Raw genomic sequence first — 23,893 nt, 5'->3', positions numbered from 1 at the left:
TGTTCCTCTTTCTCCAAACCTACCCCTTCTTCTTTCCCATAGAGTTATTCCAATAACCGTAAGACAAAGTCAAGGGCTCCAAAGGATTCCTTTCTCCTGTTCATTTCTACTTCATGATCCCCCTTACCCCTAATCTTGTTCTCTTCCAGTTCATAATGCAAAGGAGACCACAATCTCACTACAATCTTTGCTACAATATCATTTACCCTCCAGATAGATATAGAAATGAAAAGTTTAATATGAGGGATACCAATTACATTTTATTCTCAATTCCATGCCCCTTCAGTAAGTATCCATTGAGTAAGTGGACTTCTGCGGAACTCTGGACTGCGAGTCAAGGCAAGGGAACTGAAGGAAATTACTGCAACAGAAAACTAAGTTGCTAGCTCTTCGCATATCCCAACCTCTTCTTTCCTACTCAAAGGAAAAGTTTTCCCTCATTTCCAAGGCTGATTAATACTTCATCTGACCTTTTGACCCCTCTCCCCATTCTATTGTGTCTTTGATCTCTCTGTCCCTTACCTGCCTCCCTGCAAACTACAGAATGCCTAGATCTCCATCTTTAGACAACAGAACACACACCCTCCTGCCTTGTCCTCATTCTTCTTCCCCAGACTCTGTTTCCATCCACCACCCAACTTATTGCAAGAGGGGTATTTGTCTCCTCCTCCTTGTCTCATCAGCTGCTCATCAGCTGAGATCTGCCTTCCAATCTCAGGAGACCATCATCATCAACTTCCCAACTTTCAAATGTCTTGGTTCTTTTTTGGCACTAAAGTTAATTTTGTGCAGGATGCAAGCTATTGACAACCCTTCCTTCATGAAAGAATCTTTCTTTGGACCTTAGGACTCAACTCTCCCCCATTCTTCTCTGTACTCTCTGGCTGCTCCATTTCATTCTCCCCTCTCTCCCTCTTCTAAGAACTCTTTAGAAATAACTACTGCTCAGTGTGTTGCCCTCCTTTTTTTAAATTAAATTTAAAAATTTTAGTAATTGTAGATTCACATGCAGTTATAAGAAATAATACAGAGAGATCCTGTGTACCCTTTACCTAGTTGCCCCCAATGGTAACATCTTGCAAAACTAAAGAGCAATATCACTACCAGGACATGGACATTAATGTCAAGATATACAAAATTCCATCACCACTAGGATCCCTCTTGTTGCCTTCTTATAGCCACACCCACTTCTCTCTTGTTCCGCCCCCCAAATCTGGAAAACACTAATCTGCTTTCCATTTCTATAGGTTTGTAATATCAAGAATGTTATATAAATGGAACCACATAGTGTGCAACCTATTGGGACTGGCTTTTTGCACTCACAGGAATTCTCTGGAGATTCATCCAGCTTGTTGAGTGAACTAATAGTTTATTCCTTTTTATTGCTGAGTAGTGTTCTGTCATATGATACACCACAGTTTGTTTGAACATGGTCAGTGTTTGTTGAACAACATTGGGATAGTTTCCAGTTTTTGACTAATAAGAGTAAAGCTGCTATAAACATCTGTGTCCAAGTTGTTAACCTAAAAATAAAAGACCTTTCAAAGTAAGAGGCAACAAACATCTATTTGAGATTTTTTTTTTTTTTAATAGCTATTCAGGAAGCTCAGATTAAGCTGAAGCCCAAATAGCATTTCAATTAAGAGACAAAGGCAAGGGATAGTTATGAGAAAAGGGAGGGGAGTAGTTACATCAATAGAGGGAAGGTATTTCTGTTGGTTCAGATAAGATAACATAGTGATGCTAATTCTAAACAAAGTTTTTTGTTTTAATTTTTAGTCTATTAGCATCAGTCCCCTTAGCCATAATATCTGCTTTCTTGTTATCCTTGTAAATAGTTCTTTGGGACACAATGTTGCTTTAGGCACAGTCCAAAGGTTATTTTTCCCTTTTAACATCCCAAAAGTTTGAGGCATAAGACCTGCAAGGTGATATGTCAGCTCCATTTTAAAGTGACTCCATTTATATTATTATTACTGTTTTTTACTTTCATTTTTTTATATTAGTTTCAAGTTTACAAAACAACGTAATGATTTACACCCCTCACAAAGTTATAACCCATTTCCAAGTCTATTACCCCTTTGACATAGTATAAAGCTGTTACAATACCATTGACTATATTCCCTATGCTGTACTTTACATCCCACGAATATATATATAAGGTATCGTGAATATAATATATATAATACACATACACACACACACACACAATTATAGCTGACATTCAATACTATTCTACTTCAGCTTCAGGTGTACAGCACAGTGGTCAGGCATCTACATACTCTATGAAGTGATCCCCCTGCCAAGTCCAGTACCCATCTGGCACCCTACATAATCCTTACATTATTGTTTATATTCCCCGTACTGTATTTCACATCCCCATGACTCTTTTGTGACTACCAATTTATACTTTCTAATCCCTTCACCTTCTCCCCTATCCCCCAACCTCCTTCCTATCTAACAACCATCAGTTTTTTTCTCTGTATCTATTAGTCTATTTCTGTTTTGTTTGCTCATTTATTCTGTTCTTTAGCTTCCACATATAAGTGAGATCATATGGTATTTGTTTTTCTCAGTCTTATGTCAACTAGCACAATATTCTATAGATCCATCCATGTTGTTGCAAATGGTAAGATTTCATTCTTTTTTATAGAAGAGTAATACTCCATTTATAAATGTACCACAATTTCTTTATCCAGTCATCTATTGATGGGCATTTCAGTTATTTCCATATCTTGGCTACTGTGCATAGATAGTGCTGCAATAAACATAAGGATGCCTGTATATTTTCGAATTAGTGTTTTGGATTTCTTTGGATGAATACCCAGAAGTGGAATTGCTGGGTCATAAGGTAGTTCTATTTTTGATTTTTTGAGGAATCTCCATACTGTTTTCCATAGTGGCTGCACTAATCAGCAATCCCACCAACAGTGCTTGAGGGTTCCCTTCCCTCAAATCCTCCCAGCACTTGTTGTTTGTTGATTTATTAATGATAGTATTCTGACAGGTGTTAGGTGCTATCTTATTGTGGTTTTTATTTGCATTTATCTGATGATTAGTGACATTGAGCATCTTTTTATATGTCTATTGGCCATCTGTGTGTCCTCTTTAGAGAAATGTCTATTCTAAAAAATGCCCATTTTTTAACTGGGTTTTTTGATTTTTTGATGTTGAGTTGTATAAGTCTTTTTTATAAATTTTGGATATTAACCCCTCATCAGATGTATCATTGGCAAATATCTTCTCCCATTCACTAGCATGTCTTTTTGTTTTGTTGATAGTTTCCTTTGCTGTGAAAAAATTTTTTAGTTCGATGTAGTCCCATATGTTTACTTTCTCTTTTGCTTCCCTTGCCCAAGGGGATATATCAGTAAAAATATTACTAAGGGTAATGTCTAAGAGTTTTCTTCCTATTCTTTCTTCCAGGAATTTTATGGTTTCGGGTCTTACATTTAAGTCTTTAATCCATTTTGAGTTTATTCTTGTATATGGTGTAAGAAGGTGGTCCAGTTTCATGTTTTTGCACGTATCTGTCCAGTTTTCCCAGCACCATTTATTAAATAGACTGTCTTTACCCCACTGTAAATTCTTGCTTCCTTTGTCATAGATTGAATGTTCATATAGGTATGAATTTATTTCTGGGCTCTCTATTCTGTTCCATTGATCTATGTGTCTGTTTTTGTGCAGTACCATGCTGTTTGGACTGCTATAGCCTTGTAGCATGATTTGATGTCGGGTAGTGTTATATCTCCTACTTTGTTCTTATTTCTCAGGATTATTGTAACTATTCGGGGTCTTTTATGGTTCTATATAAATTTTAGGATTATTTGTTCTAGTTCTGTGAAAAATGTCATTGGTATTCATATATTTTACAAGGTTTTTGTGTATACATTAATCTTCATTTCTCTGGGATAAATACCCAGGAATGCAACTGCTGGGCAGTATGGTATTTGCATCTTTAGTTTTTAAGGAAACTGCCAAACTGTTTTCCAGAGTGGCTGTACCATTTTATATTCCCACTAGCAAAATATACAGTCTCATCAGCATTTGATGTTGTCACTAGTTTAACTTTAGTGATTCTAATTGGTATATATTGACGTCTCATTGTGGTTATAATTTGCATTTCCCTAGTGGCTTATGATGTTGAAAACTTTTCCATGTGCTTATTTGCTATCTGTGTATCTTCTTTTGTATCTTCTTTTGTATCTTCTTTTTAGGTCTTTTGTCCAATCCAGTAAGAACATTGTGTACAGGTCTTTGTGTGACAAATATGTGAAAAAATTTGAAGTTCTGACTTGTCGCAAATGTGTCTTGAATTATATAGTTGTCACGCAATGCAATTCTTATGCCGCTGTATTTACAAAATGTAATTCAGTCTTAGTGTTTTGGGGAAAAGCCCAGCACAGGGTTGAGAAATTCCCAGGATAATAGGCCACTAAGAAGAGTTTCTTACGGTGCTGACTTCCGGTAACACCCTTCCCTGCGTGCAAAACCTAAAGATCAATCATATGGTAGTGTTTTTTTGTTTGTTTGTTTTTAAGGAAAGAAAGACAATGGGCCCAAAATGGAGTAGGTTATGCTAAGCCCCATGTCAGCATACCAAGACTTAATTACAGTTTTGGGTCTCCCAGAAATGGAATCTTAAACCAACCAACCAGGAATTGCCTCATAGATCCTTGCCATCCCCTACAGGAAAGATCCTTACAATAACCACCACATTTTTTGCCTACAATAAATTCCTTGTTCCCGCTCCCTTCTGCCTCTAAATCTTTCATTTTTCACATCTCCTCCTCGGGAGTTTCTTTCAATGTACTAGATTAGATGCTGCCTGATTGAAATCCAGTTTTGCTCTAATAAACTCTTAAATTTTTACTATGCATCAGTTTATCTTTGTCGTGTGGGGTGTCATACCGAGTCTCAGCTCTCGCTCCGCACACAAGAACACAGGACATGGTGAGGCCAAAAAGGAACACCCAGGCAGCCATAGGTAGGGAAGTCATACCACTAGAGTCTCACTGGAGGCTGGGTTCACATGACGTGCGACCTGCTGTCCGCTTTGCTGCCAACCGACCGACTCTCCTCCACTCTCCTCCACTCTCCTCGACTTCCCTCCGTAACCGCGGCAGTTATATTAGTGGCCAATGGCTCAACGGTTACAGCTGACGGCCAACTAGCCACAGCTGACGGCCATCTATGACCTGAGCCAGCACCTTTCCACGTGAGGCCGAGAGCCTGGAAACTGCTCTCTGGGGCTTTGTCCCCACACTAGTCCTCCCTTCTCTGGCATTTAGCAATGCATTTCTTTGATTTAGGGGCATGTGCAAACACATCCCTTTGGGGTATGTGTAAGCCTGGTATCCTGCTGGGCAGCTGCCAGGGGTCTTGACTCCAAGTAGGAGCTGCAGCAAGGGCCTTTCAAATTGGGGCTAAATTTCTCCTCCTGCTCATTCCTATCTATCTACCTACCCTATCAATTAGACCTGAGCAAAGAGAACCAAAGGTGCATGGGCCAAGAGGAATAAGGTGAAGATGAGGCTGCAAAGGAAAGAAGAGTTACTCCGTCAGTAATCCCACCCTTGTGTAGCACATTGCCATAGTGTATCTCCCCTGACCTACTAAAATGTAATTGAAGTGACACTGGGACCGTTCCAGGCCAGAGTCATAAGAACACTTGCAGCTTCTTACTTGGTATCTTGGAATGCTCAGTCTTGGAAAGCTCCCTCTCAGAACCCAGTCACCATACTGTGTCCACATGGAAAGGCCATGGCTAGGACTCTGGGCAACAGCCTCAGAGCCCCCAGCAGATCACAAACACCAGCTGCCATGGTCCGTCATGTGAGTGAGCCACCTTGGACATCTCAGCCCAATCAAATTCTCAGAGGACTGGAGTTCTTGCTGACATCACATGGAGTAGAATTGCCTGGGTGAGCCCGGTCGACACAGAATCAAGAAAGATAATCAAACGTTTTTCTACCCTGTTTCCCCGAAAATAAGACCTCGCTGGATAATCAGCTGTAATGCGTCTTTTGGAGCAAAAATTAATATAGTAAAATAAGACCAGGTCTTATATAATATAAAATAATATAAGACTGGGTCTTATATTAATTTTTGCTCCAAAAGACGCATTACAGCTGATTATCCAGCGAGGTCTTATTTTCGGGGAAACATGGTATTGCTTTCATAACACATTACCACAAACTATTGGCTTTAAACAACACAAATATATTAGTATCTTAGAATTCTGTAGGTCAGAAGTCGGGTATGGTCTGTCACACTGAGATCAAGGTGTTAGCAGGCTGCATTCCTCTCTGAAGGCTCTAGGGCAGAATATGTTTCCTCCTCATTCAGATTGTTGACAGTTTGGTTCTTTGCAGTTGCAGAACTGAGGTCTCAGTTTTCTTGCTGGCTATAAGCTAGTGGCCATTCCCAGATTCTAAAGGCTGCTGCATTCCTTGGCTCTTCAAAGCCATCAATGGTGGGTCGAGTCCTTCTCAAATCACATCTGTGATCTACTCTTCTGGTTCCCCTTGCCACTTTTAAAGACTCTTCTCAAAGTCCTTAACCTTAATCACATCTGTAAAGTCCTTTTTACCATGTAAGGTAACATTCTCAGGTTCCAGGGTGTAGTAGAAGGGCCATCATTCTGTGTACCACAAGCCACTATGTTTTGAAAGTCTTTGTTACATATTAGTAGATAATGAGAACATATTGTGGGCTTTATCTTGACAATATAAAGTACTTTGAATTTTATCTCAAGGACTATAGGAAGACAGAGAAGTGTCCTTCTAAACACAGAGGTCAGTGTAATGGGTATTTTTGCAAGCTTGTCCTTCTAGTACTGCAGAAGTAGGGCCAAGGTTATCACACAGAGTGCCTTTGTGAAAAATATGTAATAATGACCCACTTTCTGTGGATGAATTATACAGAGGCAATTCTCAGGGCTGATGAAGTACACAAAAGGGAAAATGTCACCTCTCTTGAAGGACCCATGGCTTGGCTCTCAGAGCTCAGGTCAGACTTCAGCCTTTTCTACACATGTCTTTTGCACCTGTGACAGCTTGTGTACAGAAACATGGGAGGAGAGCAAAGCTAGAAGTGAAGAAAACAGATTGTAGGTCGTTGCAGTAATTGAGGAAAGACATAGAGGGAAGGGGAGGAGGGAAAAAGTCAAGTAAAACAGTGGTAGTAATCTGGCAGTGGAATAAAGGAGACAGATTCAGGAAATCCTGAAGAAGTAGAATTTGTTAAATAAAAACATTTAAGGACAAGTTTTTTTCTGAAAGAAAGAATTTACTGAGCCACATGCTAACCAGAAAAAGGACCCGGTCCTGAGGCCTGCAGTATAAACCAACAGCAGCAGAGCTAGATGGAGAAGACAAACATGTCCATAGTCCTGGGGTTGATTTTTATAGAATGAGTTTGGAGAAGAAAGATGTAAGTTGTTTAGAAAGAATTCACATTGGCTATAGATAAAGGGGGTGGGAGAAGGTGAAGCAGAAAAAATTCTGGGATAGGTGTGTAGTCTATAAGGAAGAAGTATGTGATGCTTTTGGATTGGTTGTGGGCAACAGTCCGGAAACTTCATGCGTAAGCAGGATGAGGTGGCCTCTGGTCATTGACTATTCCCTTTAGATAATAGCAGAAATGGACACCTGGAAGTTAGTTCAAAGTTTCAACACAGAGTCTGGACTGTAAGCAGTCTTTTGTTGGTTTTGGCCTGCAGTTGTTAACTGATTAATCTCTTTTGTCTCTTCCTTCCACCTTCTGGCTTATTATAATTTAATTTAGGACATCTCAATTTTTTTCTCTTGTCAGATTCACAGGACTTGGTAGGTGGTAGAATGTGGGAAGTAAAACAAAGGAAGGATTGAAAACAATGCTGGTGTGATGATGTCACTCACCTGCCATCTAAGGAGGTGCAGGTCTTCTCCAAGATGACGCTTTCGTTATGGAGAAGTGGGATTTGAAAACCAGAGAGAAAACAATGAGAATGACAGATCTTGAATCTGGACCCTTAACACAGTTGTCCGTGCAGATGCTAAAATGTTTTGAAGTCAGCAAAGCTGGATTTGAAGCTGAAGGAAAGGAAGGCTAAAGAGATGACGAGGGTGTTGTGATGGGAACTATTAACATACTTGACGAGAATTGACTCAGAATTTAGGGGTGTCAGAAACTGAGGAGGAGGGGGCAGGAGAATGAGGGGAGAAAGAAGGATTGAAAAAAGAACGATAAGAGGATAGTAACAGAAACAATATTTCAGGATCAAATCTAGGACAGTCTTCTTGTCAAATTGGGAAAGAAATATGAATGCTTTGCTTAATTTGAGAACTGTGGTTTCTTTATGCTTAACAATCACAGTTTCATATATATAGTCATGGGAGGTGGAGTGCAGCATAGGGAAGATCGTTGATGGTACTGGAACAGCTACATAAGATGTCAGATGGGTAGTAGCTTGGGGGGTGGGTTATCACTTTATGAGGGGTTTAAATGTCTATTATGTTGCTTTGTACACCTGAAACTAATAAAAAAATCACAGTTTCAGTAAATTTGCCTGCATTGTTCTGTCGGAAGCCAACTTCTAGGACTTTTCACCCTCCTAAAGTCATAAGGAGAAATCCTATGGTGTTTTCCTTTCCTTTCTCTGTGTAGGATACACGGCAAAGCTTCTCAAACCTTGTCTAGCAAACGGGTTTCAGGTATGCAAGGGAGCTGTGGATTCCCTCTGCCCGTGACTCCCGTCCCACCACACCTCCTTCAAGTCCTAGACTTTTCGTTTTTAAAGATGTTTTTCTTTCTCCCCTACACTGTTTTAAAAACTTTTTCTAGTGGTATTCATAATAAGAACTATAGCGATTACATCAAAACCCTTACATACTTGCAATGCACTCTCTAGTCATGACGCACTGAATTGATTTTATGACCCAAAAAGGCATCACAACCTACAGTTTGAAAACCATGCTACCAAAGACTCCACCAAAGGTATTAGAAACAATCAACGAATACAGTAAAGTTGCCGGCTACAAAATCAACATACAAAAGTCCATTGCATTCCTATATACTAACAATGAAATCTCAGAAAAAGAAATAAAAAAAAAGCAAATCCTTTTGCAATTGCAGCAAAAAGAATAAAATACCTAGGAATAAACTTAACTAAGGATGTGAAAGACCTATATGCTGAAAACTATAAGACCTTTTTAAAAGAAATTGAAGAAGACACAAAGAAATGGAAAGGCATTCCGTGCTCATGGATTGGAAGAATCAACATAGTTTAAATGGCCATATTATCCAAAGCAATATACAGATTTAATGCAATCCCCATCAAAATCCCAACGACGTTTTTTAAAGAAATAGAACAAAAAATCATCAGATTTGTTTGGAACCACAAAAGACTCCAAATAGCCAAAGCAATCTTAAGAAAAAAGAACAATGCTGGAGGTATCACACTCCCTGACTTTAGCTTGTACTACAGGGCTACAATAATCAAAACAGCATGGTGTTGGCAGAAAAACAGACACGTAGACCAATGGAATAGAATTCAGAACTCAGAAATAAAACCACATAAATATGGACAGATAATTTTTGACAAAGAAGCAAAAAACATACAATGGAGAGAAGACAGACTCTTCAACACATGGTGCTGGGAAAATTGGAAAGCCATGTGCAAAAGAATGAAACTGGACTTCTATCTGTTACCATGTACCAAAATTAATAAAATGGATCAAAGTCTTAAGCATAAGACCTGACACAATAAACTGCATAGAAGAAAACATAGGTACTAAACTTATGGACCTTGGGTTCAAAGAGCATTTTATGAATTTGACTCCAAAGGCAATGCAAATAAAAGCTAAAATAAATGAATGGGACTATATGAAACTTAAAAGATTCTGCACAGCAAAAGAAACCATCGACAAAATAAAGAGGCAACCAAGTGAATTGGAGAAGATTTTTGCAAATAGTGCCTCCGATAAGGGGCTAATATCCAAAATATACAAGGAACTCATGAAACTCAACAACAAAAAAACAAAAAACCCAATTGAAAAATGGGCAGAGGACCTGAAGAGACATTTCTCCAAAGAGGACATACAAATGGCAAATCGACATATGAAAAAATGCTCAACATCACTAATCATCAGAGAAATGCAAATAAACACCACAGTGAGATATCACCTCACCCCAGTCAGAATGGCTATCATCAACAAGACAAATAGTAACAAGTGTCAGAGAGGCTGTGGAGAAAAAGGAACCCTCATACACTGTTGGTGAGAATGCAGATTGGTGCAGTCGTTATGGAAGGCAGTATGGAGGTTCCTCAAAAAATTATGAATAGAATTATCATATGACCCAGCAATCCCTCTCCTGGGTATCTACCCAAAAAATCTGAAAACATTTATCCATAAAGACACGTGTGCTCCATTGTTCACTGCAGCTTTGTTTACAGTGGCCAAGACATGGAAACAACCAAAATGTCCTTCGATAGATGAATGGATAAAGAAGTTGTGGTAACTATACACAATGGAATACTATTCAGCGGTAAGAAAAGATGAAATAGGACCATTTGTGACAACATGGATGGATCTTGAGATTATAATGCTAAGCGAAATAAGTCAGACAGAAAAAGCAGAGAACCATATGATTTCACTGATATGTGGTATATAAACCAAAAACAACAAAAGAACAAGACAAACAAATGAGAAACAAAAACTCATAGACACAGACAATAGTTTAGTGGTTATCAGAGTGTAAGGGGGGCTGAGGGAGGTTGGTAGATGAGGGTAAAAGGGATCAAATATATGGTGATGGAAGGAGAACTGACTCTGGGTGGTGAACACATAATGTGATTTATGGATGATGTAATACAGAATTGTACACCTGAAATCTATGTAACTTTACTAACAATTGTCACCCCAATAAACTTTAAAAAATAAGAAAGAAAAACATGCTACCTTTGACCTTGCCATTAACCTAAACTGCAGGTACCAACCCAAGATGTAAATTTCAATCGTATCTTATACTGACCACCACGTCTCGTCTTTTTAGCTCATTTTCTCTTGCCCACTGGCAAGTTATTTAATGCACCCCCTTCCTCCTCACATCTTTATTTCCCTATTTTTACAACTTAGATTTCATGATTAATTTCCAGCATTACAAGCTTGCATAACCTTCATCTCCTTTGCCCCACTCCCAACCCTTGGTCAAATCAAACACACCACCACTTTCTCCAAACCTGAATCGGAATAGCTAACTGGATAGAGAATACTCCTAACTGTGCTCCTCTATTTAACCCACTCTAAACCAAACTTTTATCCATCCACTCTGCTGAAATGTCCTTGTCAAACCCTAGCAGCAGCCATCTTGTGAAAGCCGGTGGTCAATTCCCAGTCTTCCGTTTGCTCAGCTTTTCAGTCGCATTGGCCCAGTTGACATTCCCTCTTTATGGAAACACATTCTTCACTTGCCTCCTGGAACATCACACTCTTGGTTATCTTTCTACTTAAATGTAGTTGCTTCTTTATCTCTTCGTCTTCCCAATCGCTGAATATTGGAGTGCTTTTGGGTCCATACCTGAGTCCTCATATATTCTCTGTGTATACTCTCTCCCTAAATGGTCTCCCCTGATCATCTATTCCCCCGATGATTCCCAAACGTAAACCTCCAACTACACCCCTCCATTGAGCATACCCAGTTACACAACTGATATCTCCACTAAATGTCTAAAAGGCATCTCAAACTAACATGTTCAAAGATTTCCTGATTTCCTCCTCACCCTCCAAATCTGCTTCTTCTCTAGTTCTCCTCATCTAGATAAAAAGCACAGCAGTAAATTGAACTCTTGAAATAAAACTTTGATTCCAAATTTCTTAGTAAAGAAATTGAGAGAGTCCTGTTTAACTTGACTACTTGGCTGCCCTTTTCTGGTAATCTTTTTTCTTTTAAATTATTGTTTCATTCAGAAGCAGTCGTATTCCTCTCCTGCCCCTTCCCCCCATGAATCTTTTTTCCAATGTATGAGTTTTTGTCACAATCTACATAACATAACATCAAACAATATTGGAGAAAGAGCAGATAAATTTTCATTTTACTGTAGTCCTTTTCTCCATTCACATTCTTAAAGTATTTCCAAATTAGGGGACAGTCTTCTAATTCCACACTTTGAAAATAAAGGTTTTACAGTACGACAATATTTTAACTTTTTTTTCCTGTGGCCAGCACAATGATAGCCATGGTGTAGGCACATGCCTAAGGTGCTGTCTCCTCTCATTTCCATAAAGTCGAAAAATCTCAGTAAGTGCTTCTGCCCATTTTGAAGAAACTAAAAAGTGAGCATAAACCTGAATAAAACATGAAAGCCTCCATATCACAATTGTGCAAATCACAATGTTGTTTAGCAGTGTGTGTATATGGTCTGCAGGAAATTTAGCAGATAAGATCTTTTAATTTTCTTTGGTAAGAAATGGAATTTGCCAAAATTTACATTTGCACTGTCTGCCAAATATGCAGATGAACAAGGTCCAGTTTGTACTTGAATAAGATATCAACAATAGTTTGTTTTATGTATCTGGCGGTTTCATTAACTTTTTATACAAATTGAGAAGAGGATTTTTCAATGCCATGTTTCAAATTAAAGTAAGGAAGAGCTGGGGGAAACATTTTGGTTGCAGTCATTTGACGCATCACTTGAAGTTGATGTATTGTAGAGAGCAAGGTCAACTGACAGAGTCAGCTCCACACTGCAAGGGGCCAGTACTTGGTGCCGAAATATCCCCTTTTGTTTGCCAGCAGGTTGTACCCCCTAAATCACGGAATAGAACAATCACAAAGAGCATGCGTGCTCTTTTCTTGTATTATGTAGTCTACTATTTTCCAGTGTGATCATTGGTGTCATTTACGGAGACAAAACCTTTGGTTCACAACTTTTTGCCTGTCTCATCTAGGACTTGTGAGATTCAGTGTCCCTCTCCACTGTCACACCTCCATGCCCAATTCCAAATCCTTTTCCACGTATTGTGCAGGACTTTCTGTTTTGGTTATTTACCTCACTAATCCTGTTGTATGTGTCCTCCCATCTGTCATTAAAATAACAAAGTCATTTATGCTTTTTCAGTGATGTCTGGGTGGAGCTGGCGTTCACGGGGTCATTGTTCTCATTTTCATTAACTAAATTCAGAAAACATGATCCTAATATTCGCAATGGTAAAAATTAAACCAGAGCTATTTCGATATAAAGCCCAATAGTTAATCTACAGTCTGAGCAAAGCCGTTAACGCTCACGACTACAAAATTCTTCGCACATTTAAGTTGCGTCACTCAGAGTGATGTAATACTGGATGGCCCATTGTTGGGAACCGAAAATAACAGTTGTCACGGTCAGCTGCCAGGGACACAACAGCGGCTGAAAGTACACAAGTCGGGTAACGCGTGGCCCGTGACAGCAACGCCAGTCGGGTTTCAGCCCCGCGTGGGGCGGGCGGGCCACCCCCCCCCCCCGCCCTCAGGGTGTTCCACGCTTTCCCCAGCCCCCCGGCCCCACCGCGGACCTCCGAAAAACAGCGCTTTTCACACCGGGAAGGGGGTTCCCGGGAGGTGGGACTTCAGTGCTGACACCCGGACATTCCCGGCGAGCCGGGACAGCAGGTGAAGCGGGCTTTCCGCGTCCCCGCCCCGGTGACTGCCGCTCTCCCCTGGAGCCGATCCCCGAGAGTCTGCACCAACGACTTTGTGTTCTCTAAACCAGCGAGCCGCGGTGTGCAGGCCCGCGCTCACAGGTCGGGGACGACTGCAGCCTGTTGACAATGTCCTGGGACTTGCGGAGGTGCTTTCTTTAAATGGGGACGGACGGCTTTAGGAGAAATCCATCTGAGAGGGAGCAAAGGAGACAGGGGGACGGCTACAGATCCGGGCGCCAGGTCCAAGAGAACTGTGTGAGAGAGTAAACACTCGAGTGCATTTAAATACTGATGGGAGAGATCACCTATGGTAGGAAAGTGGGCAAGGTGAGAGAGGAAGCAGGCGCGTTTCCTCTCACATGGAGACAAACAGGGGCCGGTGTGAGTAAACGTGCAGGTTTGGGGTAGGAAGGTTAGCAGATTTTTCTTCCGATAGGAAAGGTGGAGGTCATCAGCTCAGATTGAGGGGCGCGAAGGTAGTAGGATCAACAGCGACTTTCTTCATCTGAATCAAATTTTAGAAGCTCTTGTACTTTTAAGACGTTGCAAGGAAGCATTTCACTTTCAAAATTTAAGGTGAAAGTAACCAAGAATAGAAACTTGAAGCAAAGCAAAATCTAGTATTAAAATGTATGGTGGGCGGGCTCGGGTACCTGCCTCCTTAGCGCAGTAGGCAGCGCGTCAGTCTCATAATCTGAAGGTCCTGAGTTCGAACCTCAGAGGGGGCAGTAACGCTTTTGGCTCCTCATTTAGCATAAAGTCTACCTCGTAGTTTTTGGACTGAATAGGTGTTGTATGTTGTCAAAAATATTAAGGTTAAACTTTCTTCCTTCTGATTAGTAGATGTACAGGTATTATAAACAATAACATAAAATTTTTTTTTGGTATTTTTAATTGTTTTTTGGTGACACTAGTTAACAACATTACGTAAATTTCAAATGTACAATTCTATAATACATCATCTGTATATTGCATTGGATACTCACCACCGCAAGTCTAGTTTCCCTCCCTCACCATGAATTCGACCCCCTTTACCCTCTTCACTCTCCCCCTTTCCCTCTGGCCCTCTGATAAGCACCCTTCTGTTGTCTGTGTCTATGAGTTTGCTTGTTGCTACTTTATATCCCACACATGAGTGAAATCATGGTTCTTGTCCTTTTCCATCTGACTTATTTCACTTAGCATGATACTCTCAAGATCTATCCATGTTGTCATAAATGGCACTATTTCATCTTTTCTTATGGCAGAGTAATATTCATTGTGTATATATACTACATTTTCTTTATCCAATCATCTATGAAAGGACACTTTGGTTGTTTCCATGTCTTGGCCACTGTGAATAATGCTGCAATGAACATCAGGGTACATATATCCTTAGGAATGAATAAAGGAGACACTTTAAAATGGAGCGGGAGCTGCCACCCCCACGGAACTGCTTTGCACGTCTTACACCTCAAACCTTTGAAATGTTAAAACAGGGAAAAATAACCTTTGCACTCAGCCTAGAACAACTTTGTGCCCCAAAGAATTGCTTACAAAGGTATCAGGAAAGCAGTTATTATGACTCCTGGACTCATGACTACTGGACTGAAAATTAAAAACATTGTTTAGAATTAATGTCACTGTTATTATGTTACCTGCACCAATAGAAATGTCTTTCTTCTATTGATGTAATTGCTCTCCTTCCCTTTCTCATAAATTCCCACGGCCTTTGTCTCCTAATCACTACATTATTTAGGTTTCTGCCTGAATTAATGATTCCCAAATAGCTATTGTTGTTGATCTCAAATAAACACTTGTAACCTCTTACTTTGAAAGGCCTTTCTATATTTAGGTTAACAATATATAGATATAGATGTTTTTCTTTATTTCTTTATGTGTAATATACTTGTTATAGTCATCTTTTTCCAATGGACAAGCTCTTTTGTCCAAGTTCCTTCTTGGACAGTATCCTTCTATTGGTGCAACTTTATTTGTTGAAAAAAAATGGACAGATAGATGAACACCTGATATATTCAATCTTCCCAGCAAGTCTTGTTGTTTCCTTATCATATATACATGCGACCTCCTTGCCTGGGCCTCCATACATAATCTGGTCCTAATTGGTTTCCCATCTGTACTGGCTAAATACTGTTCTGCAAAAACATGAGTCCACCAGGAACCTCAGAATGTGAACTAATTTGGAAATAGAGTCTTTGCAGATGCACTTAGTTAAATTAAGATGAGATCATACTGGATTCGGGTTAGTCCTAAATCCAGTGACTGGTGTCCTTATAAGAAGGCCACGTGAAGACGGAGGCAAAGACTGAAGTTATGCTGTCACAAGCCAGTGAGTACCAAGAATTGCTAGCAACCACCAGAATCTGGGAATAGGCAAGGAAGAATTCTTCCTGAGAGGCTTCAGAGGGAGCACAGCCCTGTCAATACCTTGATTTTGGACTTCTAGCCTCCAAAACTGTGAGGAAATTAATTTCTGTTGTTTTAAGCCACCTCACCTAGTTTGTGGTAATTTGTATTGGTAGTCTTAGGAAACTAACACACCTTTCCATCTCTCACTCCCCAGTCTTCCATCACATCACCTCAAGTTGTTTTATTTTCTTCATAGCACTTATTTCTATATGAAGTTGCCTTGTCCTTTTATTTGTTTAACACCTTTATTTTTGACCCACACCTTAAATTGTAAATTCCGTGAGAGTCATCACTGGGTCTGTTTTATCCACTCCTGTATTTCCAGTGCCTAGCACAGTATCTGACAAACAATACAGATAAATCAATGAATTAATTAGCATATTAAATATTATTCTTTTCCTTCCATGTTCCTTATCACTATCTTATTCTAGGCAATCAACATCTCAAACTTGGATTTTTGCAGTAATTCCCTCAAGAGACACCTATCGACATTCTTTTTGCAGGCCATACCTCTTTGGTTCTGTCTGTGCTGGAAAAAGAGAGGGCAATCTTTGGACTGCTCCTGCAAAATGTCTGGACCTCTGAAGAGTCTGTATTTTAGGACAGCTCCCTCAACAGGTCATTCTGGTGCAGACTTAAAGAGACAATAGGGAACATCTTAACAGTGTCTTTTGGACCCTCGGCCTCTGGTTCCAGGAGTCTGCGTCTGACACAGTTAAGGATTTGGGAGAGGCCAAAAACATAGGTGGCCTGGCTGTTCAGGCAGCCCCTTAGGAATACTCGATCCTCATTGGAGCCATTACCATTCAAAAATCTATTCATCTCCTATGTAGAATCAGAAAGTATTTTTCAGTTCACCCAGAATTATACAGGCTTGCAGGACTGACTCACAATAACCAAATGTCTGAGGCATCCACGCCAGAGTGAACATATAGCCATATTGGTGGTTGATCAGCACATTGTCTCTCATGTAAAATAAACTCTACATTGGAAAGCAAATAACATTAGATGGTTGCTCTGTGCAACGGTAATAACAGCAACAGAGGTAATAAAATATTAATGGCTGTGATATCAAGCAATGGTGGTCTGGTGCCAAGCCAAGTCAAGCTCACTGAAAATTGTGTTGGCTTATGTGATTGCCTCAGGCAGAGATGGAAACACGGAGTCTAATCATAGCATTCTATTTTCCTAAACAAGGTTTCAATCCCATTGGTTAGATGAGAATTTTTAGTTCTATTTAATTTTCATCCTTGGTACATTTCTTGGTTTGGATATCCAGAAAAGATTCCTCAGCCGCACATTTACCAACCAACTCTTGAGTAGATCGCTTCTACAAATGGCCAACCACATCCTTTATAAAGCAGATGTAGTAACTTCACTTTGGCTTTATTTTTTTAGTTAAATGGGATTAACAGGCAAATAATATGATTCTGGCACAAAGTCTTGTAATCTAAAGTGCTGCTTAAAGAGTCTGTAAGGATAGATTTGAAGCCGAGAGGGAACAGATTAATAGGGAGAGACACAGCTTTGAACAGTGTGTGGCACACAGTAGGTGCTCAACAAATAACTGTTGACTACTTCCCATTTGATAAACACAGATGTGAAGAGCAGGTTATTAAATATCAATCTTGTTCATTTTTATTTGAGTCAGGTGGTTATCTTGACTCTCTATCACTTCTTGTTTCTTCACTTCTTGTTTCTCTTTTTACTCCTTCCTTCACCCTCTGGTTTGTATGACTTAAGAGATCCAGTCAACAGCCCTGAAGTAGAAAAAGACGTCCAATGCAATGAGACAAGGGGGAAACTTTTTCTCTTTTTCATGTAGGATGCCACTAGTGATCTGGTGGTAAGCAATTCCAGAATAATGGCAAAGATAAACAATCAGTAATTAATAAAAATTATTGCACATCGTACTACACCTTCCACATCCCCAGTACAAGCCTCCATCCCTTCCTCCCTCCCAACCAGTGAATTTCTTGACGCTGATGTTTTTGTAACACACAATTGTCAAGCATATCTCAAAAGCATTTGAAAAAAATCTCCTAGCTTTATCTATAATTGGTATTTTTAAAAAGGAAGAATTTTGGAGTATTTAATTCTTAATGAAAATCACTATTTTGTACAGAACATTACATGGCTGGGCTAAAGAGAAAATTAGCCGTTCAGTCTCATCGAAGCAATTTCCTCGTGTTTTTTTTTTTTTTTGGTTATTGTTGTTTTTTTAAGTCTTAGTGTACTCTTTCGACCGGAAAAATAGAGAAAGGGCGAAGATTTGTTTACTCCTTTCATTGTCTGGAGTTTTTAGGTTAAAGAAAAAAAAAAAAACACCACTGCCCCCTCTGAGGTTCGAACTCAGGACCTTCAGATTATGAGACTGACGCGCTGCCTACTGCGCTAAGGAGGCAACTGGTTTATGTTCGCTCCCTAAGCTCTACCAACATTATTATAAGCGAATCATTTTAAATTCTGAATCACAGTATTTCAAAATAAAGTGGAACTGATTTACTTCGCATCTGAAATATCCACAGTTTAGAGGACAAAGCCATGCAGAACAAGACGAGGGCCGACTACCAGCCCAACCCTGTTTCCCCCGCGGACTTTTCTGCGGAGATTTCAAGTGCTTTGAGCGCGACTGAGCCCGGCCTTTGAGGAAGTTCTGTTCGGGTGTGCCCCGGGCTTGCGGGCACAGTCCGCCTTCTGAAAGGCACCCAAGACTGAGAGCTGGGGCTGCACTCTTTTGCTCCCTCGTGAAGTTCTGTTGAGGCGCTCGATCCCCTAAAATGGATGGAGGTGGGGGCAAGGGGGCCTCAGGATTCTTTCCTCGCTTAGCAGTTCCCGGGCTAAAACCAAACGCCCGGACTTGCTCAGTCCTGAAGTCCGGAGGGTTACTTTCTGCGGTCCAAGCGGATCTAGAATCCACAAAGTCCCCTGGAACTCTCGGTCTGTAGAGTCAACCTGGGAGCCGCGAGAAAGCGAATCAGTGGGTGTCAGGCAGGTCAGGGGGTTCTCCGCCTGCCCGGGGGGGAGAGGCCTCCCCCGCTCGCTGGAGGAGCGCTGGGCGGGCGAAGCACCGAGGGGCGGCGGGACCGGAAGAGAGAAAGGACCGGAAAGGAGCAACGTGTAGTTCGGAAGAAGTGCAGGTCAGGGGGCGGCCAGCCGGCGGGAATGTGGCCGAACGCTCTAAGGCGCTGGCTTCAGGCGCCAGTACCCTCGGAGTCGTGGGTTTGAGTCCCCCCCTGCTAAGGGCAGATTCTGCGGCGCAGTCCACATTCCTTATGGTCAACGTGGGCAGCTCTCACGGGCTTCAGGTCGGGTTCGTCAACTCCTACCACTTCTAGTTTCCAAAAGGCTGGGGATAACACCCGTGCGCACTCTCTCCAAAACGGTCACCAACGCCTGATAGCCCTTCAATTCATTATTTCGGTTAACAAAAGGTTAATGAGTACCGACCTGCATGTGACATTTAGACTTCATCATTGTATTTTCACCACCAGAAGTATCCAACATATAACAGACCTTCAGTTAATACATTCACTTATTTTTTAAAAAGTTGATTCTGCAAGTGTCCTAGAATGAATAAGTGAAACTGTAGAAAGATGTTATATTTTTATTTTGGTAAGATCTCCCTTTTGAACGGTGAGATTAAAATCTAACTTGCCCTTGCGTGGGTTGGAAAAAATGGCAAAATCAAACTCACCAGAGGTGACAGTATTCTCGAATCAGGATCCTGCCCTGTCCCTGACTTCCAAGGAAAGAACTGTGGAAGGAGGCTCGGTGAAAGCAATCAGTGAAAACCTTCTCCTGCCCAGCTCCCATCCTTGTGTTGGACTTTTCCTTCGCCCTGACGCTGAAAAATGCAGAGATCCATCTTTTAAAAACATACTTTTAAATTAATTAAGAAAAAGAGACAGAACTTTCGTTTAAACCAACGTCTCTCTCAGAAAACAAGCAGACGTAAAGAAGTATTAGGACGATAGTAGGTGAGCGCTTGCAAATAGGGTTCCATGGTGTAATGGTTAGCACTCTGGACTCTGAATCCAGCGATCCGAGTTCAAATCTCGGTGGAACCTTCCGTTTTCCTTTCTCACCTTATTTACAATCACGCTTTCCTTTCTCACCTTATTTACAATCACGCTATAGTATCAGCCAAGCTGCTTTCAATTCCAGCGTTTAGATTTCTGAGGGGCTCTGGTAGCGAGGCAAAACAGGAGACTCCAGTCCATCGTGTCAGTAAGCTCGGGACAAGCCTGTAAATCACCGAGTCTTTGTACAGGTCCTTCTGTTTTAACCAGTGTAATTTTTCTCCTAGGACACCCCCCGGGATAATGAGCTTTCAATAAACGGGCCTTCAATTGAATAAATCAGAATACAGGGCAAAACGTGATCTGTGATTAAGTAGCAACCAAAACTGACAAGGAAGGGGACAGACGTCACTGACCGTCAGTCATTAGGATCGAAAAGGAAAAGGTGGGGGAGTAGGGGGTGGGAGATGAGGGTAAGGGGGATCAAATATATGGTGCTGGAAGGAGAACTGACTCTGGGTGGTGAACACACAATGTGATTTATAGATGATGTGATACAGAATTGTACACCTGAAATCTATGTAATTTTACTAACAATTGTCACCCCAATAAATTTAAAAAAAAAAAGGAAAGGAAAAGGTGGAGAGAAAAATGAAAACAAAATAAACTGCTGAGAAAGTGATTCGAGGTTAAAACGGAGGAAAAATCTTTATGTCAGAAGTGGGATTCGAACCCACGCCTCCATTGGGAGACCAGAATCCTCCAAGCAGAGGAAGCACAGCTTGAGTCTGGCGCCTTAGACCACTCGGCCATCCTGACATTACGAGAGGACGCGCTGATCACTGACCCCTTCAGTTCCTACAAATGTGTCCTCACTGTAAGCCACTTAATGTTTTTCAGTTTAAAATTTCTCCAAGAAATGGGCGTGTAAATTTCCTTTCTCACTGGAGTCGGGAACGTTGCACTCGGCGTGGCCCGCCTCAGTGGGCCCCAGTTGGGCGTTTCCCTCTCTCCCTTTCGTCTGCCGGAACCGGCAAGCCCCGGGGCACCCGAGCCTAGAATTCTAAGAACAGCGCAACCGACTTCCGACTGGACCAGAGAGAACCCCTTTTATCCCTGACCAGAGAACACTTCGCGCGGGCTCTGTTCCCGAGAAGACGCCTGCAAATCAGCCGAATTGGTGGGAGCTCCGCGGCAAGAAGTGAGCGAGCCAGTGTAGACGCAGGGAAAAAACCGGCGAGTTAGTATCCGCGGGAGAGGTGCCAGGTGGGTGGGGTCTGGGGGCCGTGACCGTGAAAAGTGGATACTCGTGTGAGGAGCAGGCCTGCCCCGCTCCGGAGTTGAAAAAGAAAGAAGCGACAGAGTGAAAAGCAGAGAGGCGTGAAGGGGATGTTGGCACTGAGCCCAGGTCCCCAGTCCCTGGCCCGGCCAGACTCCCAGTTCACCGCCGCTCTGTCTGCATTCGGCAGGAGATTTAAGGTCTATCAGTGGAATTTTATCCCAGAGATAAAGAACCGTTGACACTGACGTTGGAAGGTCTCCCAAAGAAATGGCCGGGTCTCCACGTGGTCCGCAAGACTCTTCAGTCTACAAGTTTGGTCCACCCCCACAGAGCTTCCACGTCGGGAGTTTAGTTCCTTAATTTAAATATAAACGACAACCAAGAATCACCAGATGTTTATGAAAATATTTCTACAATAAAGACAAGGGCTAATATAGACAAGAGGTAGGAAAAGAAACTAAGCGGCAACAAATATAATGCAAGAAACTGGATTTTTAAAAAAATTATAAATAAATCCTCAGTGAGGTGAGAAAATATGTTGCATTCGTGAAAGGAGAGAAATGGGTAGTTCTTAAAATTCATATTTTGATGGCAGAAATTTTTTTACAAAGAATTTCAAAATAAAGTAGAAATCTCCTAGAAAGTGTAGGATCGACATGGAAAGTAGGAGATACTCAATAAGAAAATAAAAGGGTGTATAGTAAAAGGTACGCCATCAAACTACCAAGGCTTCCAGGAAGAGAAAAGGAGAAAATGAAGGAAAGCAGATGAAGCTATAACACAAGATTATTTTCCAAAATTGAAGACCATAAATCTCCAGATATAAAAAGGCCCACCAAATACCCTGTATGTGTGACAAGAGATGCATGCACATCAAAGCATATCATCATGAAATATCAGAATCTTAGAGATAAAGTGAAGATCCTAAAAGCTTCCACAGAGAAAACAAAAAGCTTGTATAAACAGGGTTAGGATTCAGAATGGAATTTTTCTTCACAGCAACACTGAAAGCTGGAAGAGACAGTGAAGCAATGCCTTCTAAATAATTTCCATAAAGGACAATTATTTCCACATTAGATTTCTGAACCCAGCCAAACTACCAATCAAATGTGGACATTTTTAGTCCTACAAGCTCTCAAAAAATTTACTTTCCATGACCCCTTTCTTGGAAAGCTTCTGAGGAATTGTTTCACCAGTGAATTAAAAAGAAAAAGGAAGACATGAAGTCTAGTAATAGGGCACCTAATAACGGAAAAAAGGTGAAGATGAGCTCCAGGATGCCTACTGCTTAGAAAGCAGTCAGTCTAGAATGGAGCAGAAGGAAGACTAACAGAGGAATGTTTCCAAGGAGGAAAATGGAACTGACATATTTGCCTCATGTGTTTGACCATAAAAAGAGTGTCAAAAAGCTGGTGTTGAATTAGGAATAAACATTAAGAAAAATAAGCAAAGACACAGGATGTAATTACTTTGGAACACTGTTTGGCAGTATCTGAAAAATTAAACATATACTATCCTGTGATCCATCAATTCCACTCTAAGAACTGAGTGCACTTGTTTATTTATGGACATAGAGAAGAATGTTCGGAGCAGCTTTATTTATAACAGACAAGAACTGAAGGCAACTCAATACTCACAATGGCAAAATTATTAAATAGTGATATACAGTGAATCACACTACACAGCAGAAAAAAATTGGATGACTGCTATAAGTAAGAATGATTCTTACAGACATAATGAGTAAAAAAAAGTCAGACACAAAGAGGTGCTTACTGCATGACTGTATATATAAACTTCAAGAACAAGCAACATTAATCAATGTTTCTAGAAATTTGGAATAGCGATTTTTTTCTGAGTGACCTCTGAGGGGTGGGTATTAATGGGGAAGAAGGATGAGCGAGCTTTCTGGGATGCTGAAAACATTCTTCATTTTTATTAACAATTCATTAAGCTCTACACTGAAAACCTGTGCACTTTATGCATTTTTTTACCTCGAAAATGTTAAAATTATAAGACAATTTCTTGTTCAATGTCAATTCGATGCTATATATTTGTAAGCTCTGAAGATATCAAAAGAAGAAAATGTTGTACTCTTGGGAAGACAGGGAAAGTTTTATAAGAAGCTGATTCTGGAGGAAGTGGGTTGCCTGCAAAGAAAGCAGAGGTACCTACTTGTTGAAGTTCAGCCGAGGAAGGGAAGAGAAATGGTTCCCGAGTTCACAAAGGCATTGTAATCTTCCTTAGGTCCAACATACTCCAGTCCTTCGATAATTTCTCCCTTGCAGTTCAGGATGCCATTCCTCCCCACTCTGTTACTCTTTTTCATAGGATCCTGTCTCTTCCTTCATAGCACTAACCCCAATTAGTAACCATATATTTGTTTAATAACTTAATGCCACTCCTTATTCTAATTATTTCATACTAGGTGACAAACGCCCAAACTTATGGCTCATTGGTGTGATTCTTCTGCTCTGTGTGGCATTGACTGGCCACTCAGAATGCATCCGGCTGACAGT

At 40.8% G+C, this 23,893-nt stretch overlaps 4 non-coding genes across 4 annotated transcripts; 2 read left to right on the top strand and 2 right to left on the bottom strand.

Moving 5' to 3' along the window:
• Positions 1–14,319: 14,319 nt before the first annotated feature.
• TRNAM-CAU (transfer RNA methionine (anticodon CAU)) lies at positions 14,320–14,392 on the top strand. Its single transcript has one exon. It is a non-coding gene; the product is annotated as a tRNA-Met (tRNA).
• Positions 14,393–18,404: 4,012 nt separating this feature from the next.
• On the bottom strand, positions 18,405–18,477 carry TRNAM-CAU (transfer RNA methionine (anticodon CAU)). Its single transcript has one exon. It is a non-coding gene; the product is annotated as a tRNA-Met (tRNA).
• Positions 18,478–20,071: 1,594 nt separating this feature from the next.
• On the top strand, positions 20,072–20,143 carry TRNAQ-CUG (transfer RNA glutamine (anticodon CUG)). The gene has a single exon. It is a non-coding gene; the product is annotated as a tRNA-Gln (tRNA).
• Positions 20,144–20,807: 664 nt separating this feature from the next.
• TRNAL-CAA (transfer RNA leucine (anticodon CAA)) lies at positions 20,808–20,914 on the bottom strand. The gene is made up of 2 exons: positions 20,877–20,914; positions 20,808–20,853 (listed from the first exon to the last, which is right to left on the bottom strand). It is a non-coding gene; the product is annotated as a tRNA-Leu (tRNA).
• Positions 20,915–23,893: the final 2,979 nt, after the last annotated feature.

Source organism: Rhinolophus ferrumequinum, chromosome 3 (assembly GCF_004115265.2).
Source record: "Rhinolophus ferrumequinum isolate MPI-CBG mRhiFer1 chromosome 3, mRhiFer1_v1.p, whole genome shotgun sequence".
Taxonomy (NCBI): Eukaryota; Metazoa; Chordata; class Mammalia; order Chiroptera; family Rhinolophidae; genus Rhinolophus; species Rhinolophus ferrumequinum.
This window is presented reverse-complemented; position numbering and strand designations above follow the sequence as displayed.